This window comes from Fukomys damarensis, unplaced genomic scaffold, assembly GCF_012274545.1.
Source record: "Fukomys damarensis isolate Sample0158 unplaced genomic scaffold, DMR_v1.0_HiC HiC_scaffold_19, whole genome shotgun sequence".
In the NCBI taxonomy this organism is placed as follows: Eukaryota; Metazoa; Chordata; class Mammalia; order Rodentia; family Bathyergidae; genus Fukomys; species Fukomys damarensis.
Genome location: NW_022900931.1, coordinates 27983532 through 27989904, shown reverse-complemented (window position 1 = coordinate 27989904; position 6373 = coordinate 27983532).

Genomic DNA, 6373 nt, shown 5'->3' with positions numbered 1-6373 from the left:
ATACTCTATCACAGAGTTAACCTGAGCCCATAAAATAAGTCTTAATAAATGTAGAAGGATTCAAATTATGTGAAGTAAATTCTCTAACTACAGAGAATTTAATCAGAAATCCAGAAGTTAACCCACTCCTAGGCGATCAGTTGATTACTGACAATATCAAGGCAATTTAATGGAGAAAGTACATTTTTAGTGAATGAGTCCCCTGGAGATTTTAGTTATCCAAGTATTAAAAAAAAAAGTAAAATGAAAGAAAAGAACTTTGACAAGCACGCTTCACATCATATATAAAAATTAACTTAAAACATAAAAGCTAAAGTTATAAGGCTTCTAGTAATCTGTGTCTAGCAAAGAATTCCTAAACATGACATACACGAAAGCAGGTATTTTGGGGGAAAATCAGGACGGAGGGGAGCACGTGCATCTCTCATCCCTCGGTGGGCTGGGGTGTCCTGGCCCAGTGACCCACAGCGATCCCAGGCTACTCCCAATCTAGACTCCCAGGCCACTTGCTCCTTTTCCTCTGGAAACCTGGCACTGCTCTCTCCTTGGTTCCCTGTGAACATCTTCAGTGCTGCACTTTATTTTCTTTTTATTATATGGTATTTGAAACACAAGAAGTTTAAAGGACACCACAAACCACCACCTGGCTTAGCATCCCAGTCTTTAAACCATCTCTGAGGCAGCTGTGGGCAGAGCTCATGGCGACATAACCTGCAGTTGCTTAATCGGCTCAGCTCAGGCTTAGCAGTCAGCAGGGACTCAGTTGGTGTCTGGAGACAGCCACGGAGGGGCTATGAGAGAGTCACGCCTCTGTACCCCTCTAGCACGACAGCTGTTCCTCTTGGATGACCTCCCGACTCAGAGGGCAGGCAAGTGAGGGCCCCTTCGGGACCCCAGGGGCCAGCACTCCCTGAATCCTGCACCCTAGTGCCTGGCTTGCTTTGAGGGGCTGAGGGGAAACTCCAGGTGGAGAATGAAGATCTCAGCTACTGCTCTGAGCGCCACATCTCACCTGCCCCCTCCTCCCTGTGGCCTGACGTGAACTAACCTCCCTGCCTCTTCCTCCCAGCCTCTCCTCCAGCCGCATACCCCAACATAGCGCTTCCTGAACTGACGGGTCGGGGTGCTGTCTTCCCATACACTGTCCTGCCGAAGGTCACTTTACTGTCTTCCTGGAGTGTCAGCCACCTGGCCTTTCCTAGAAACTGTCCTGCTTCTTCCCTGGCATTGCATGCTGCCATTCATGTCAAAACCGAGCCATTCACCTTCCGCAGCAAGGACCCCAAGTTTAGAGAACTTCCTGTCAGTTGAGATGGCCTGACCTTGTCCTTGGGTGGCGATGATGAGGTGGGGGAATTGGGAAAGCTGTAAGAGGAAGCAGTGTGTGAAAAGCCAAGCCTCTGTGGCTAGCAGTCTCTGTTTTCCAGCCACTCCCGGGCAGTGGGACTGCCCCACTCTGCAGAAGTCAAAACAAAACTTAGGAGCCAAGTGCAGGCCTTTCTGTCCTGTACTTCCCAAGGCCCAGAGCTTCACTTGTAACCAAAGTTCTCTGCAGATACCAGTGCCCAGCCTGCACCCTGGGTCACTGCACTGCCCAGACAGAGGGAGGACAGATGCCTTCCCTTATCGAAGCCAAGGACGTGAGCTGGGATAGCAGAATCTGCAGCAGGCAGGGTCTCCTTGCGGTAATTCCATCCCTTCCCCAGCCTCTGTAGAGATGCTGCTCCTTCACACTGTTCAGTGACCAGCACCTCCAGGAGTGGGACAGCTGGGAATGCACATTTCTAAGGCCTGCTTGGATGTCACTCTTTGACACAAGACCTCTGTCTTGTCTTACTCCTGTGTAGAAGGAAACAAGAAAGGCAAGGAGCTGAAGGAAGACCAGAGAAAGAAATGGGCATCAACTCCCCCTGAGACAGCTGCTTCCAAGGCCGAGCACTTTCTCTGTTTGGACCCTTCTCCTCAAAGGGTAGTAGTGGATCAGACAGCGAGCGCCTCCTGGGAACTCAGCAGATATGCAGACTTTCAGGTCCCACCCCAGACCCAGGGCAACAGACCCTGCGGTTTTACGAGATCTCCAGGCCATGCATTTGTGCATTAAAGTGTGATGTGCCTCAGGCTTTCTTGTCCTCCAGTCCTCACTGAGCTTGGGGAAGGGGCCTTGGACCAGAGGCAGCCCTGTGAGGGAGCCAGGGGTGCTGTCTCCAGACAGCATGGGGCTCAGCCTGGTCCAGAGAGGGTGGGAATGTTACCCCATGCCATCGGCTCTGACATCCCCCACTCTGCCCCCAGGAGCCCTCCCTGCACACTCAGCATGACCATTCCTGTTGCACCACCCCACATAGCTCCACCTGAGAACTGTCTCTGAGCTGAGAGAGGGGACTTCATTTTGCTGGGTGGCAATGTTTTATCTTCAAGTGTGCGTGGTTCACTTGGATGGCTGTTTTTGTTTTCTAACAAGGGGTTGTTTTTGTGCCTTTGAATGACACCCTTGTGGCCCCCATTACCCCAGCCCCCTTTGATTCAAGCCCTCTGTTTGTGAGCATCAGGGCCCTGCCACCCGGACCTGGTGAGGCATATTTAAAAGCTGTTTAAATTGACAGACCGGGCAAACAGGATTAGCTCCGTGGGCCCAGAAGGGGAGGTGGGGTGCAGGGCGGTGCAGAATGGCTTACATGGATGAGCAGGAGGACAGCCGGCTGGGCTGGGAGGGGCCCATCGCCAGAGCTGGCCAAGAATGCTCGATCTGGGAGGTAGGCAGAGAGTCTGCAATCTGCTGGTGATTGGATTAGACATGGTGTGAAATTCGGAGCAGGGCTACATGGCCAGGGCCGGGCTGCGGAGCCCCGCTGAGGAGACCGTGTCGGGATGCCTGTCCCGGCCCTGCAGGCCTTGGAGACAGCGCCAGTGTCACAGCCCTGGAGGCCCCACCCCACTGAGCCCTGGGAGTTTTCTCAGGGAAGCAGCGGCCGCCCAGCCCTATTCCGGGGCTCCCAGGCCCTTGGCCTCTCAGCAGTGTCTGGGCTGGGGAGCAGAGTGAAGCCCCTGTTTCAAGCCTCTGGGCTCCTGACAGCCCCTCTTGACATCTCTCTTGGCCTTTTCCTTTCTCTGTCTCAGTCCCTCTCCCCATGCACACTCTGGCCGTCCAGCAGAACTCTGCTCCATCTGGATCTGCTAGAGACCAAATCCACTGTGCTCCCACTTTTTCGGGGATTTGGGGTTCTGATTAACATCCCGGGGGCTTTGGAACTCCTTGCAGAGCCCTGACCAGGCCCGGGATGGGAGCAGCGGTTTGGGATTTGTCTTGCTGAGGAGTTCACGACGGCAAAGCCTTGTTGGCAGAGGCGCAAGCATGAGGTTGGAGTCTAACAGGGAGAGGCAAGGACGGGAGAAAGACGAAGGGACAGAAAAGGATGGTGAGAGCTCCCAGGGCCCACCCGATAAAGAACAGGGCTCTCCTAGGAGCACTAGCCTCCAGCGGCTGCTGCTCCAAGAGGGAAGCTCATCCTGAGGACACCTGGGTCTCCGTCCACCTGACTCTGGGTCTTTTCCATCAAAGGCAAATTATAAACACAAATACTTAAGCCATCCTGACCACCTGTGGGAATCTGTGGCTCTCGTTCCACCTCTGTGGCTACCACGCAAGCACCATGTTGGATGAGTTTTCCTTCTTTACTGTCTGTTTTCTGGTTATGAAACAGGAGGGTGAGTGATCACCTCCACTTTCTTTGCTTGGAGAAGCCATCAGGCTCCTGATAAAGGCAAGAACTCCAAAGTCCATCCTATTACAGAACTGCAGCAGTTCAGAGCTCAGAATAATCAGAGAAACAAGCTCCACTCCTTTATAGAAGGAGGACTTGCGAAGTCCTGGTCCCAGTGACCCTCTAGTGTCAGTCACTGCAGAAGGCCAGTAAACAGTGCGAGAGCACAAGACTCATGCTGCCTGGACAGGGCTCTTTCCTCTTCTGGCTCCACAGACACCTGACAAACACAGGGGCCAGAAAAATGCCTTCTAGGTCCCCCTCTCCCTCTCTTTCCTTGAATGCAAACCTCGGGGAAGGACAGCACAGCCTGGCCTTGCCCAGCAGCAGAGGTAGCTGCCCACTGTGCCTCTCTGCATGGGCTTCCGGCACTGGTCTGCTGCTTTCTGCCTGGATCACCATTTCATTCCACATGTCCTTTGGATCCATTTTCATTGTCTACCTGGTTTCTGTGCCCGCCAAGTCTGGGTTCCCTGGGAAAGGTGTTTGGACTGACTGGACTGTGGATGGAGATAGGTGACATTAAGCTGCCACTTCTGAGCCTCACATAGCAGCAGGTGACCAGTGTGTCCCCGAAGGCCCATGGACCCACCCAGCATTCCCTCCTCTCCTGCCACAACCTGCAGGAAATATGCTCAGGGCTTTTCATGGTCACTGGGGAGAGTGGTTTCCAGTGGAGAGCAAAAGCTCCGAAAACACTTCCAGCACCCATGCACAAAGAACACCTCTACAACTGAGCTAAATGCCCTCCCCTCTTTGGAAGCCAGTGGGAGCACAGGAAGCCTAGCCAGGCTAAGCTCTCCCGGTCACCAGGAAGCCCAAGGCGGCCACCTGGGGAAGCCCTGTGGAAAGTTGAGCCCCAGGCAGCAGGCACAAGCTCGAAGCCCCCGAATGTCACAGCTCAACCAAGTTAGCGGTGGAATATAGGCAAACACGTGACCCTAGACAACTTCTCAGGTCAGAAAGGCCATCTGGCTGAGCTCTGGCTCAGTTCCTAGCCCCCCAGAATTGCAAACAGTCATGTTATTGATGCTTTAAACTACCAAGTTTGGGGCAGACTGTGACCAAGCTGCGGGTCTGTCACGGCCCTGTCTTCTGTGCTGACACACGCAGCCCCAGCCAGTGGGCACTGCACTTCTTGGATCCTCTTGCTTAGCGCTTGCCCAGGGGCAGGCTGGGGTCGCCCTGCAACAAAATAAAATGCAGAGGGACAGGAGTACCACAGTCAGCCATCACAGCTTCTTCAAAGAGCCAACATCTCACCTGGCTATGTGCCACACAAGCCTCACGCCACCGTGGACCTGGAATGGAGGGAAACCACATGCAGAGGGCGAGGCGGCCAGGAAGAAATGGCACAGCCTCGGGAGGCTGCGGTGGGTCTATCACACTGCTCGGTCTCGCAGCCAATCTCAGGGATCCCTTTATGCTCTGGAATGGAATGTGAGCCCCTCCTCATTTCTGTCAGCCGCTCACTTTGGGGCTCCTGTGCTCACTGAAGGGAGGTGCAGCTCCAGTCCCCTGAAGGTGGCTCCTAGCAGCACATCAGGGTCCCCGTGGTTCCTGTCTCTGTCCACCACCCTGGAAGTCCTGCCGCTCCCCTCAGAGAAATTGTATCCTGACCAGGTCAGCTGCAAGCTGAGCAGAGCCCCTGGCCCAGAGAGTCCGGTCCTCATTCTGCTGTCACAGGGTGCCTGCAGAGGGCTCCAGTGTGTGAGAGACCCCAGGAGCCAGCACCCCAGGGTGGCTGTGGCGTGTGTCCAGCAGCAAACCCTCAGTGGTTCAGGGCCGCTCTGCTTTTCTGGTGCTAGGGCTGCAACCCAGGGCCTCAAGCATGCTGAGCATGCTCTACCAGTGAGCCTCACCTAGGCCAGGATGCTGTCTTAAAGAGGGCTGGGCCTGAAGCAGAGCTAAGGCTGGGAAGAAGGAGGGGTAAAAATATCTCCCTCATACCCCTCGAGAAGACTTGCTCTAAACAAACCTAGTCTCCATCAAAATCAATAAGCCAAACAATGGAATACTTAGTAGCTGTAAAAATATGAAGCTTAAAAGATAAACTGATCTGGAAAGTCCTCCATTGTGTTCTACTGTAGGGAAGCATAGTCAAATGGTATGTGCAGCGTGCTTCCTTTTGTCTGAAGAGAAGGCCAACAATAATGTAGACTACCTGGTCTTGTATCTGCACACACACTGCAGGACAGTGCAGGAAGTGATAACAATGGTTACGCTCTTCCTAGGAAAGAGGTACACAGTGAAGAGGGTAGGGATGAACTGGTGGGTCGAAATTCACTTGAGGCTTTCTTATTGTCTGGATGTTTGAACCATGTGAATTGTATTATCTAGTCCAAAAAAATGTTGCGGGGAGAGGGGAGGTACACATACTTTGCCTAATTTGATTACAGAATAGCTAAAGAAGAAACACCAGGATCAGAAGCTTTGGATGGAATCATGCTTACTTAAATTGCCTGGAATACCTCCAGGATGAACAAAGCTTGAAAATAACATGCAGGGCCTTGGGTGAAGGGGAGGTTTCAGAGCGGCTGCCAAGTCCCCAGCAGCCAGGAAGTGAGCCGGAGGCAAGAGGTGGGAGAAGCAGCTTCCAGACCTGGAGGACT